Source organism: Urocitellus parryii, unplaced genomic scaffold (assembly GCF_045843805.1).
Source record: "Urocitellus parryii isolate mUroPar1 unplaced genomic scaffold, mUroPar1.hap1 Scaffold_49, whole genome shotgun sequence".
Lineage (NCBI taxonomy): Eukaryota > Metazoa > Chordata > Mammalia > Rodentia > Sciuridae > Urocitellus > Urocitellus parryii.
The window spans coordinates 2,092,157-2,106,972 of record NW_027554054.1 but is presented as its reverse complement, the minus strand read 5'-3'; the positions used below and the strand labels follow the sequence as shown (position 1 = coordinate 2,106,972).

Genomic DNA, 14,816 nt, shown 5'->3' with positions numbered 1-14,816 from the left:
TCAAAATAAACTTGGGAAATTGCTGAAAATTGAATTGAAAAATCAAGAACAATCAATATTTTTTAAATTTCTTATCAGGAGAAATTTGAAGATAGGCATGTTTAATTTCAGTTATGATGAAAATGCAGGATGCTATGGAAACTGCAAGAAAAGAACTGTATCTGTATCACAAAAGTTTTGTAAATGAAGAATATGAAACACTACATAAAAAAAAAGTGAGGGTGAGACAACATTAAGGCCATATGTGTAATTTGAAATAAATAATATACTAAATCTGCACTATATGAATTTTATCTGGGTGAATGTCTACAAAACAACACAATGCTCCTTGCATAAAGCAGAATATTTGTGATAGTCTCAAATTAATAATGATTTCACATCTGTGGCTGTTGTGCAGGGGCTCATATCAAAAAACAAGGTTTTGGGCTCAAGCAGTTGAAAGAAGATGTGAGGAACTTTTGGGATGGTAGGAATGCTACTTTTGAAGGCAGCAATAGCCCAGAACCATCCTCTAGCTTCTATCCCTCAGGCCCCAAATTGTTAAATAGAACTTTTTTTTTTTATGCAGGTCAGACAAAGAAGGCACATCAACAACATTTTATTGATGTAAGAGCATGCTCACAAACAAATATTTTTGACCTTGAGTATATAGATTGAATATGAGTGTTTATAACCTTGGCTAGTCACTAAAAATACAGCCCTGTGGAAGCCTGGCCAGGTACTAACATACTTGGTCTTTTTTTGTCCTTAAATGCCTCATGGCATTGAGCATTTTACAACTTCTACTATAAGGAGCAATGCTAACCTCTCCATTCTTAAGGTGCAACACAGAATGCTGTTTATCTCTAATTCTTACAGAAAAAAATAATAGTCTTTCTCTCTTGCCACCTGGGTAAATTATTTTTTAAGTCCACCAGTTCTGCTTAACGGGTATAATGGAGTAAACTTGGATGCCTGGGCTGGCCATGCCAGTTGTTCACTGGAGCCATTGGCTGCTGTTGTTTCATTTTATGCATCATCCATTGACTGGACTTGAAGGCCTTTATCCTTATTCTTCTCCCCAGACTCAATCATCACAATGGGGAAGGTTGATGGGTATTTTCAAATTACAGAGATCTTTCTCTACTGGATATACTTTGGATTCCTATACTTCTTGATTATCTTGCAATTTCTCATTCTGGTAGTCTTTCATACACTTGCATCGGTTTTTGCTGTCATATCTATAGAAACTATTTATCCAATGGCCAGAGCAGCTTCACATGACTGATTTGACTACTTCTACAAATTATATATGCCACTGCTGCCACTTTTTTCATGGGCCAGGGGCTGGGACCTGGGCTTCAGTAATTAATTTATAGTTCAACTTCCAAGGTTCATGTTTGCACACAGTGCAGTCAGAATCCTTATTTCTGTTTACAAGGAACTAATCTCATTATGTCACAGCTCAGCTTTTCTGTTCCATAAAGCCTTTGATTAATGAGATGTTTAATGTATCAGAAACATTTTAACTGTTAACATATGCATTAAAGTACTTATATTAGGTATTTAGATATTTGTTTAAACATATTTTATTACAAACAACTGGCTTATTTTAAAATTATGTAATTTTTGACATAAAAATTTTCATAAATGCCATATACTTTTACATGTCTTCATTTGTTTTATAAGTCACCTTACTATGCATATCTTTGAAATCATGATGATGTTCCTGCCATGTATTGCACAGCTCTAATGAACAAATGCTGTTAGGTCTAGAGCATTCAATCATTCAAGAAAAAGAATTAAAATATATTTAATATTAATTTTATAATAATGCAACAGATCTTATTATAAAATGCAGCTTTCAGAAAATTAACAGTTTAAAATTCACAATTTAAAATTCAAGAAAGCCAACTCCCTCAAGATATGAAGAAAACTAGTACCAAGGCCAATTTGAAAAAGGTTTGCAGAGGGAGCAATGACATATATAAGAATTATTATAGATGTAAATATCGGTGTGCAAAAAAAAATTGATGCACTCTCTGGTCTTAGTCTCAGATGCAAGACAAATAGTAATACTTCATTGTTTTGAGAGCACTGTAATAAGGTATACCCATTTTGTCTCTCCTGTGAATCTATAGTCTGCCAACTTTAGATGTAGCTACTTTGCCAAGCAGAAAAGAAAGCACAACTGCAACACCAAACATAAAAGATGAAATATACCACTGAGATTAGTCAGATAAGGCACCTAAAGAGAACACTGCAGACTGAGGTATGCATTTGATGAAGGAAGACCATCTAAGCCTAAGAGAGATGCTGTTGCTGCATCCAGTTCATCTTGAAAATTTCAACAATTAGGGGCTGCAGTTGTGGTTCAGTGGCAGAGCATTTGCCTAGCATGTGTGAGGCACTGGGTTCCATCCTCAGTACCATATATAAATAAATAAATAAAGGTGCATCAACAACTAAAAAATATTTTTTAAAACTTTCAACAACTAGGCATGCACTAAATGTTCCTTTTTAAAAAAAATGTTGTTATTAAAGCAAAGTTCAATCCTTGGAACCAAAAACAAACACACAAACAAAAAATCTTGTACTATCTTTGATTTTACTCATCTACCTATATTCCATTGTTCCAAAGAACAAATTAATTGAAAAAGAAGGTATAAAATATATTATTTTAATAAAAAGCAAAGCCCACTCACTCTGGAAGGTGGTGAAAGAATTCAAAGTAAAGGGAATATTACCTAAACATTTGAGCATTTATTCTATATTGGAAATATTAAGTTAATAGCTCAGTTCATGAAGATTTTTTTTCCAGTTTTAATTATAGTTTTTTTGTTATCTGACTTGAGGAGTTCCTTTTTAATTTCTAATATGAAATCACATAAACATGTACTCTTTTTAGTTATATATTTAGATATATGTTGTATATGAACTAATTACAAAAATAATATGAAAAATACTTGCTTTATCATTACAGCTTGAATGGCTTCAAGGACAACAGTATATCTAAATAATATATTTAATTGGTCCCCTTGCATAAATCCATCAAAACTTATCAATCAAATGCTTTTATGTTTGTGAAATAAAATTATCATGCAGAGAAGCCTTTGAAATAACTTTAAGAAGTCCTTCAAAATTAGTGATATGAGACAGGAGCCATGTTTATCATTCTTTTCTCATAATTTTTCCACTAATTCAGAGAAAAAATAGCTAGGCTCTAAATACATCAAAATATAATGTGTAGGTTTTAAGGATTAAGCTTAAATGAGCATTGAAAAGGTTTTTGTATTAGGCTTTTTAAAAGGGTCATAGTCGATTTGATTTAACTATTTGATCTTGAAATTTATGTTATTTGTGTGAATCAGTTAATTTCAAATCCGTAACACAGTTGAAATTGAAGTGACATTATATGGAATGCACTTTTTGTGTATGTTGGTAGTGATATCTCTTAGAAGGCTATTTTGCAAATGTGAAAAGAAGCTGAGCATTCATTTAATTTATAGTCACATCTTCATTATTCAGAGTTGACTATGAGGTTATCAATTATCTAGGTCTCTTTCTAATTCATCTTCTGCCTATTATTGTCAGTTGTTTGGAAAGTTTGTTTGTCTATGCTCCCTCATGGAGACTATGCTCGACTTCATTCATCATCAATCTCTTCCTCATTGTCTTTTCTATTTCTCACCTCTCAGTTTTTTAAATTATTAAAGAAAATTTCTTTGGCTTTGAGATGCAAGAATATTTAAATAGTCTTAAGACCAGCATCATGACCCTCACCAACTTCATCATGGAAAAGCAATAAAGACAACAAATAAATGTTTGGGGGATTTTGTTGTTGTTTGTTTATTGTTTTTGCTTTTGGTCTTAGTCTAATGTACCTTTTCAAGTTTTCCCTTTATAAAGAGTCATGTAATAAGTAATAAGACTTTTAAAAGTTGTTTAGGAACATGTCGGATTACTTTTTAAATTTTATCCTCTTATTTCCTTAAAATTGTTTTGTAAATGTACTCTTCCTTTTATTTATTAGTCTACTATGATTTTATGTTATTATAGAGAAATCACACTTCTCATTTTTATAAAATCCCCTCAAATTCTCTGCAGTCACATGACTTCAATACCAAAATCAAGTTTAGACAATTTGAAATCCTTTATCATTTTAGAACCTAAATCCTCTTATCACATTGAGCACATTTTAGAAAAGTGTTTTGGTCACTGAACACCTTCGGGCCAATTCAAACTCATTATCTTGTATCCCAAAGATATTATTCTCTTTTATTTGATAACCACATACATTATTAAACAAGTCACCAAGGAGAGACATTAAGGACAGTCAATGTAGTAGTGAATGATTGGGCCAGGAAGATGGCAGCTGATTCAAAAGGAGATAAAATTCTAATAGGTCCAGAGAACTTCTCCCTTCTCGAACCTGTTGCCAAGGTTGCCAAGCCTTCAGGGGATTGTTCCTCCTGGCAAGCAGTTTTAATACCCCCTGGGCTTTTTCCTTCAGGACTGTGCACCCCTAACATATAAGACAGCTTCATTCTTGGCCTTGGATCACCCCACCTTTTGGTCACTGGTTACATAGACACAAAAAGAGGTGGAGGATGCATGAGAACAAAAGAAATCTAAAATCTATATAAAGGGCACTCCTTCAGGCACCAACTTGGAACCACTGTTCTGCAGAGGAAACTCTGTCCCTCTCTCCATTCTGTCCTTTAAATAAAATGTTTTGTTCTTGCTTTAGTGTTTCTCCCATCTTCAATCTTCAACACCTGGGTAGGGAACAGAACTTGGAAACTGATTCTCACCAATGGAATCATCTCCTCATCAATCACTGATCTAAAATCCTTTCTTATTTAAATGAGTATGGAATTTAGAAGATTGACATCTAAAATTATAAACATGAGTTAACACCGTGTCACTTAATGTCAAGACTCCGTGAGATTACCCAATTGGTGAGTTAGGTAGAGAACAGAAAAACATACAAAGGAGAGGAGAGGGAAGATGAGATGGAGGATTTAACAGGGGAAAAAAAAGTAGACTGTTGCCTGTGAAAATCTGAGTAGTTTCTTGAATATGGAATAGGGAGGCAGAAAATATTTAGACATCTCTGTAAAGCAAATGTGCTGCAAAGGTGAAGAAAAAAATAGACAACAGTGTAATCACTGAAATAATTGTGGTGTGTAAATCTCTTTTTCCCCCAAATAATAACACAGCTGATAATTTAAATTTTCAGTAAATTTGTTTTATGAAATTTTGCCTATCATAACTTTGTTAAACTCTGTTGTTAGCTCTGTCAGGTCCTTGCTTAGCGTCTGGATGGCCATCTTAAGTGACAGCCATCATTTTAAGAAAAAATTTTGCTTTCCTGCCCAAAGGCGTTTCTGAGAAAGGTTCACCACTCCCTCATACCAACCTCGTCCTTAACTGCCTGCATTAATACCTGCCAGGCTCTAATCCCTGAGCCTGCCCCATAAAATCCAGAACCCCAAGCCTGTTTTGCCTCCCTCCATCTATAGAGAGACTTGCCTTTATTTGTCAGCTTTGTTTATCTCTGGCTAGTCTCCATCTTTCATTTCTCACTTGCCCATCTCCTGGTTCCTCCTTTTCCTTTCAAGCTGTGTTGCAGAGAAAGTGAGTACTGTGAAGCCAAACAGCAGCTGTGTTTCATTAACAGTTCTAGTAATCATACTAGTAAGATTTCAGGTGTGTGGCTAAGAGTAGCATTACAAGGGATACTAGAAGGGAAAGGGGAACACTCTCAAGAAAAAAAAAAGTGTGTTTTCACAGACAGAAGAGTACAGTGTGCCTTTTCTCTTGTCCAGTTTTATTGGTGGGGTTCCAGGGAAGTTTCCAGAAAGTCACACCCAGGTCCACATCTTGACTTTTTTTTTTGTACTTGGGATTGAACTCAGGGGCACTTGACCACTGAGCCAGATTCCCAGCCCTATTTTGTATTTTGTTTAGAGACAGGGTCTCACTGAGTTGCTTAGCATCTTACTTTTGCTGAGGCTGGCTGTGAACTCCTGATCCTCCTGTCTCAATCTTCTCAGCTGCTGGGATTAGAAGGTGTGTGCCATTGCACCAGTCACATTTTGACTTTTGACTGATGGCAGAATTACATCAGACTTCCTTGCCGCCACTGTGCATGGCAGAGATCCAAGGCAACTCTGGGTCACTTTTGCCCATGCTGACCCATTGTAATTATCCTATCTCTCCAAGTTTTGGAATCTGGTCTGTGGAAGGATCACAAAAATCTCACTGTTCAGGGTAACTTGTATTCTTTTTACTGGAATTGAGGAGTCCTTTAGGTTCACAGGCGGAGGTCAGCACAGTAGTCTGAATTTATAGAATTATCACCTTAACATCATGAATCTATGAATCATAACTGTTTGCTACCTATCAGTTGCAATATGTGTCCTTAATTTTGTTCTATTATTATGTATAAGCTTATGCATTCTTCAAATAGTGTGATATTCCATTTTGATCCTTAGATCTTTTTGTCTTTTTTTCTTTAAATATTTTAAGACTTCTACTAACATAAGCATTAATGAAGAATCAATGAAGTTAAAATGAAGTAATATTTATACCTTTACTTTTTTGTATATATTTAATGTTTTTATCAAAAAGTCTTTTATTCTAAATTTTCTGTGTCAAGTTTGGCTTCCTTCTTATTAAAGTGGCTTCCTGCTTTTTTAATATTTATTTTATTTTTTAGTTGTAGTTGGACACATTACCTTTATTTATTTTTATGTGGTGCTGAGGATCGAACACAGGGCCTCACAAGTGCTATCGAGGGCACTACTGCTGAGCCACAACCCCAGCCCCAAGGTGACTTCCTTCTTATTAAGGTGTATTTTATACCAGAGAATAGCAAGGAAAAACAAAAAACAAACAAACAAAAAAAACCTTTCAATCTGAAGAAACTCTAAAGAGAAATAACATTGGGAAATATAACTAGGGACAGAGAGAACCCTATGTTTTTAACTGAGGGTATAAAGACTATTTTGTTCAATTATTCACATTTTAGTGATATATCTAATAAATAGATCTATTTGCAAATTTTAAGACTTGATTTGGAAACAGCAGAAAATTCTAACACTAGCAAACAACCCTTCCAACATTTATTTATTTATTTTTCTTTCCTATTCATTCTTCTCTGGCTTTCTATAGAATAATTAGTTCTATTACAGAAGACATTGTCCTGTTCTATAATGTAGTTATCAGGGAAACATGATATATGATGCTTTATTATTTCATTATAAGAGTCCATGTTTTGTTTTGTTTTGTTTTTGTTTTACAAAAACCCTTTTCAATGAGGTAAAAAATAGTCTTCCAAGAATTTTTGAAATGCTTCAATAAGCATTTCATCCTAATAAGTGTGGTCCTCAAAATTTCACACAAATAGCATCATATTACTGCCAGACTAATTCGGTCAATCTTGTCCACTCTTCAAGTACCTATGTTAAAATTGGAGACTTAATTTGCTTTCCTTTGTGGAATCACTAGAAAATATATATTTTAATGATCTGAGAATGCCAAAACTAACAGAGGCACTCAATTCTTAACCAGAAAAACAATATCTTTGCCCTCAAAAACAGTATTTTGGTGTCCTCCACTCTTATTTAGTAATGAGGTCTCTGAATTGAAAAAAAAAAATTGAGTGAATTTTCCCTTCTTTAGCATTCTGCCCTTTTGTACTATAGTGCTGCAAAAGCCTTTATAAGGCCACCATTGTCATCATTATCTTTGGTGAAAATCCTCTGTTTTTCCACTTCCAGGTCCTTTAGCCTGAGGCAAGAGTGCTTGCATTCATTCATCTCATTTTATAGGGGGTGCTCACCTGTACTTTTCATTTCCTGCCACTTTAGCAATATGCAGGTACCAGCTAAAAATCCCAGAGAAAACTGTTGCTGTATTTTCATAAGTGTTCATTCCTCCAATCATTTGAATACTTTGAGACATCTCACTAGAAATGTTTACAATTAAAGTGGCAATTTTGAGGAACTTTTGGCAAACAAATTTGTTCACTTGAAAGGTGCCTTCGGACCAAAATGGTAGAAGCCCTCATGAGAAAAGTGCATAGGTAGATCCATCTAAAAGATGGATTACTCAGGGGAGAGATTTTTTAATTTAAATAAGATATAATAACTTTCTTCTTTGTGAGGAGTGAGTGTGTGTGTGTGTGTGTGTGTGTGTGTGTGTGTATGTGTGTGAAGCTTTTAAAATAGGCATTCTGTAACTAATCATTCCCTTTTTCTTGCAGAGGAAAAGTAATTAGCTTCTACAGTGACAATTTAATAGACAATTTAATATATTCTAATGCTTTCTTCCTCTAATTTTCCTTCCTCTGTGCATGTATTTATATGCACATATGTTTCTGTTCTTTTTTTTCCCTTCCTCTTGATATACTTAATAGTAATTGAACAAGTTGTTTGTCACTAGTGATGCAATCTAAGCATATATGTATTTAAAGTAAAATTTGGAGTGTTTAAAAGAATTAAAACATTTGTAACTTTTATTGTGGAAGTTCAAGGCACTGGTTGATTTATAAAAACAAAAACCATCAGCAGAAGATACAAATGAGAAATAGTTGTATTCAGTAGTTACAAGGTGAGAAAAAGAAGTATGATTCTAAATAAGAAGAGTACTTCTAAACATGGTATAAAGACTCACTCTTGATTCAACTTTAAAAAAAATTCCTATGTTGATTTTTTAAATAAAATAAATTCTCATTGCTTACACAAGTAAGACTTCAAATAGAAAAAAAGAGGTTCTGTTTAACTTACAATAATATATGGTATTTAAAAATGGAATATATAATTTAAATATTACAAATAACAAAGGCTTAATCTGTCAGTACAAATTGCAATTTCTAGATTTTTTAATTCATTTTAACACATTAGAAAAATATTAAATTCAATAATTTTTTTTGTAACAAAATACTTTTAAAGTAAGAAAAAGTTGTAAAAAGTTATAAACTTTAGCAACTCAACTTTGTTACTTGCCTTTTCCTGTATGTTATACAATGTGTGAATACATTGTGATGTTGCCAAGTTTGTGTATCTTTCTTGTCACTTTAAAATTTGTAAAGCTGTTTTGCAATATATGCTCACAAACAAAGAATTGAGGTTAATGCTCATTTCAGCAAAACATAAGCTAAATTTGATATCATACAGAAAAAATTAACATCACTCCTGCATAGAGAAGACAAGCAAATTCATGATGTTGTCCACATTTTTTAGAGAGAAGAAGAAAAAAGATCTCATCAAAATGGAAGAGAAACTCCAGAGGGGAGGACAAGTGTGGTATTGAGGAATGAAATTGACCAAATAATTTTATGTGCATGTATGCATATGTCATAATGAATATCACTAATATGCATAATTAGTATACATTGGTGAAAATTGTTAAGTATTAGGGAGTTTATTTCTTATCTTCTAGTTTTTCTAACTGTCTCTCATGGATAAAAATAGAATTGATTACTTCAGATAAAGATGTAATTAGTTAAAAGTATTTTAGATGGCTCTTACTATAACATAAAAAATGTATGAATGCATAAGATAATGGATATGGTTTGTCTATTTCTTAAGAAAATAATTGAAGTTCATTTATATAAAAATTAACATATTTTTTTAAAAAAAATTGTTTGTAGATTCCTGTATCTATTAAAGCTATAATTATGATTTACGAATAATATACATTTAAATAATAAAATATTGACATTTAACTAATTGTATTCCATATGAATATATTTACTAACAAGTTATTTTTTCTAATTTTTACTATAAAATATTTCTAGATAATATTAAAAAGTATAATTCATATTTGCTTCCATGTAATATTATAATTAATAAGAAAACAAAATTATACTTTTTAATGTATTTTTTTATTTATACGTGACAGCAGAAGGCATTACAATTCTTATTATACAGAGAGAGCACAATTTTTCATATCTCTGGTTGTATACATAATATATTCACACTAATTTGTGTCTTCATACATGTACTTTGGATAGTAATGATCACATTTCACCATCATTAATAACCCCATGCCCTCTCTCTTCCCCTCCAACTCCTCTGCCCTATCTAGAGTTCATCTATTCCTCCCATGCTCCTGCTCCCTATCCCACTATGAATCAGCCTCCTTATGTCAAAGAAAACATTCTTCAGCATTTGTTTTTTTGGGGTTGGCTAACTTCACTTAGCATTATCTTCTCTAACTCCATCCACTTCCCTGCAAATGCCATGATTTTATTCTTAATACTCTTTAAATATTCTTAAAAAAGGAAGTTCCCAATAATGTGAGTTCAAAGGTTCTGATTTCCTAATCACTGTTTGTCCTACACAATGTTTTTTTAATTTTACTTGTCCTACATATAAGCTCAAATAAGAAGTATTCCTTAAGAGACCTTTTATGTTTGGTGGTCTCTTTAGGTTTGCTAACATAATCACCCTATAGCAAGATTTGCTTCTTTATCTCTTAAAAGGAAGGATAATAAAAATAATTAATTTGTCAAAAACAAAACAAAGCAAAAGAACAGACTATGAAAAAAATGTTGTCATTTTTTTAAATGATAAATAAGATATATTAATTATGAATACATGTTTCAATGATTGTAAAACTTTCAGGTTACAAGAGATATTCAAGTATATGACCTTATATAATAATATAAACAGATACAATAACTGCCTACAAATTAATCTTTATTTATAGATAATAATATTTATTTTAGAAACAATAAGTGACAATTTTTCACATTGTTACATCAAAAGTCCTAAATGTTAGTCAACAATGTTTGTTACCAAAGATGTAGTCAAGGAGTCTTGATTTCAGGAATCCTAACAAACCAGTTTTGGGCTATTCACCCCTAATATCAAAAGGAACAACTCAGTGAGACCCTATATCTAAATAAAATACAAAATAGGGCTGGGGATTTGGCTTAGTGGTCAAGTGCCCCTGAGCTCAATCCTCAGGACCCACCCCACCCCCCAAAAAATGATAAGTCAGAAAAAAAATAGTCAATACATCTATGTCAGGAAGTCAAAGGGCCTGTGTCCTCAATCCTATCTTTGGTGGTATTAACATGAACTCCTAGATTATATGGGGAAGGGGGATGGAAGTATGCATAGTCAAGCCATCTTTGTCATAGTATGGTCTAGATGATCATTATCCCAGGATTGGCCATGGTGAGCCTTGTTAGGAGTGGTGAGAATTTTCTGTTCCCTGGGTGGTAGTTTCAACTCATCTCTCTCTCTCTCTCTCTCTCTCTCTCTCTCTCTCTCTCTCTCTATATATATATATATATATATATATATATATATATATATATATATCAGACCTGTAGTTCATGTAATCGCAGACAATTGCAGGCGAGAATGACTCAGAGAAAAGCAAGATGGTGTGAGATTGTTCAGGTTAGGACAATGACTGAAGGCTTTTAAGCACTGCTCTGTAGTCTAAAATAGAATTTTTTTTTTATTGGTTGTTCAAAACATTACAAAGCTCATGACATATCAGCTTTCATGCATTTGACTCAAGTGGGTTATGAACTCCCATTTTTACCCCAAATACAAATTGCAGAATCACATGGGTTACACATTCACATTTTTCCATAATGGCATATTAGTGACTGTTGTATTCTGTTACCTTTCCTATCCCCTACTATCCCCCCTCCCCTCCCCTCCCATCTTCCCTCTCTACCTCATCTGCTGTTGTTCAATTCTCTCCCTTTTTCCCCCCTAATATTTAAAAAAATATTATAAAGTTAATATATGTATGCAAATCATTTAGCATATCACAGACTTTATACCAGGTCTTCATAAATGGCAGCACTATTGTTGCTACCAATACTTAAAAAAATAAATAATCATTGTCTGCTTATATTAGACGAAGAAAAAGAACAGGAGAATAAAACCCCAGAAAGGAAAACAATTGAGTCCTTGGTTCCTAACTCAGAATGATCACAATGGAACAATGAACCTTTTGAGTGTACATTATACCCCCCAAGTAAGGCAACAGTGTGGTCAGTAAATTGAAACCAAAAATAGAAGATTACTTTAGAAGTCTTAAATTATTATTTTCATTAGTAATATCACAGTGTCACTGATTTCAAGTCCTTTTTTCTTTAGTAATATTTGTGTCATCTCCAGATCTCTTTTGCATGAATTTTTGAGAGAGTGAACTGAAGATTTATGGTGGAGGTTTCAATGCCAATCCTCTAGAAACCCAACCAGGACTTTCCCTTCCATAATAAGGCTCTGACATTAGAGCAGGAACAATAACTGCTTTTTTTCTTGTCATTGTTGTTGTTTTTCTCATTTTTTTTTTTACTGTAGGTGGATGAGTCTAATAATGTGTGGTCTTATCCCTTGACACCAAGTTTTATAGTGTTTAGTAAAGCGATTCCACATTTTTGAGAAAATTCTTAGATTCAGAGAATGCATTCATTTTTAAAAGGCTCAGGGAATCTTACACAAGAAACTCCAAACCACTGAAAGGCCAATCTTGCCTTGAGGGCACAGACCCATTAGTACTTGTTCAGGGTCCTGTTCTCTTCCCAAGAGATCAGGCTTTGAAAATAAGAAATCATTGGCCATTAATTCTTTGCATTTTTAAGAAAAGTCACTTTTGAACTTTATTCTTAACCTTGTCCACTTGAGAATCAGATTTCTTAAGTGAATTGGCCTTTGCTTTTATTGCCAGAATCTTTATAGAACTTTATGCTAGTTCAAGTTTGGAGAGGTTGGTTCTGTACTTAATAGAGTTACCTCTCAACTTCTGAAGGTAAATGAGGGTTAAATTTTCCTAAGGCAATCAATTTCTAAAGGATATCTTTTCATACTATGATTGTTCAAAATTATCTAGGAAACTGTTTCCACATATTAGAGATTTATATATAAAGGACTGAATTATTTCAAAAAAGTTAGTTGAATATAGTTTTTGCAAATTAACTATTTAAATAAATGCTTGTATCATATTAAACAGTAAGGCTTTGGCTATTCATTTTATATATATATATATATATATATATATATATATATATATATATATATAAATGTATATTAAGTTTTATTAGGTTTTATATTGGTTTACTTATTTCATGATTATAATTAATTATACAAATGCAAACTATTCTTTCATTGGGAGTTGGATTTTTTCCTCCTATGTTTGATTATAGAGTGATCTTAGAAACTTGTGAAACTAATAGAATTTAGCAGAAGTGACATTGGAACTAGGTAATGTTTTACAGCTTCTGTTGGAACTGGGATGTGTATTCTTAAAAATCTTGTACTAGAATGCACATGACAGTGTATTGCAGTTGGAATACTACTTAATTACTACAATTGAGAAACACAGACCATGTGGAGAAGTATGGGAGGAGGAGATGACATGGAAAGATAGATCAACTAAGAAATACCAAAGCACTAGACCTGTGAGATTAAAAAAAAAAAAACTATCTTTTAAGTGAATTATTCTAGTTTAGCTATAGCAGTTGATGTCATTTGGATCAGATAAATTACCTAGTAGAAACCATCCTTAATTTCTGAGCCACAAGATTATGAGCAAAATAAAGAAGTTATATTAAACCTCTAAATTTTAGGATAGTTTTGAAGCCAAACCCTTGTTCCAGAGTTGCAGCCAAGCAGACCAGAATGCAGGCATTGAGTGCAAGCCACAGCTGTGGGAAGACCACAATGCTGGCATGAGCCTGAGGGACAGTGAGTCACTGCAGAAGCAAGCCAGAGCATGCTAACCTATAGCACTGCTTCAGTCTTGTCCTGGCCCAGCCTCATGTGGAGGTCTACTCTACACATCACATCATAGCTGCGCTCAAGCACCGAACTTCCATAATCCACTGTCCTCAACCTCCTGGTTCCCAATGAGCAGCAGGAAAACGGAAATGGAGACAGACCTGAATGGAGATTGCAGGAAAGTTCCTCAATGGCTAACCAATTTGTGATGCTTTCCAAGATCTGATTTGTAAAAATTTTAACCAATAATATTGATACTTCCCAAAGCCTGTTCTACATAAGTTGGGACCAATAACATTGATCCAAGAGCTATAAAAATCTCTAGACTAGTACACTAAACTGCAATTACTTTTAGGTCTCCTCTAATCTTGTAAGAGCTCTGTCTCTTTTTTCCTCCTCTAGAATAAATCCTACTCTTTTACACTCACTCACTTACTCTTGTCTGTGGATTTCATTTGTTAAATTTGTAAGACAAAAATCCATAAAGTAATTGGCAGTAAGCTGCTGGGGTCTAGAGTGATACTAGAGGGATGGCTTGCCATTAAGAGCACAAACATGCCATTCATGAAGAATGGTGAAGAAGAACCCTGCTTTACCAGCTGTGATCCTCAGAGTTGACACTGGCAGACAGCCCCTGCCTTGATTTTATGCCAACACTAAAATGGGCTTTCTCAGCTGCAAAGGCCTGCAGTTTACACACACCCCAACGCCTAGCACTAGTGGACAAACTTGGGTTTCAATTTTAATTGAAAAATTTATAATTGGAAGATATTTTGATAGTTTTGGTAGTTGGTTTTAATCTGTTTTAATTTGTATTGCTTTGGATTGTATGTGAATCAGAAACTGGAAGTTGGAAAGACTTTTGATAATTATTTCAACAATAAATGGAAAATAATAATATTAGAACCTAGAGAAAAGGGAATTTTCAAAAATAGTAGAAAAAATTTTAGCAATCTTGTTACCTATGGTAATGTAGATAATAAAATGGCTAAATAATGGATATTTTTATTGCTTAGAAGATTTGTGGACAATATTAAAAAGTTTTACTCTTCTTTTTCTAGATACTTTTGATAAAAT

The 14,816-nt window shown here is 33.3% G+C and overlaps 1 non-coding gene across 1 annotated transcript; it reads left to right on the top strand.

Annotated features, from left to right (window-relative positions):
* Positions 1–9,122: 9,122 nt before the first annotated feature.
* LOC144252676 (U6 spliceosomal RNA) lies at positions 9,123–9,227 on the top strand. The gene has a single exon (XR_013343040.1). It is a non-coding gene; the product is annotated as a U6 spliceosomal RNA (small nuclear RNA).
* Positions 9,228–14,816: the final 5,589 nt, after the last annotated feature.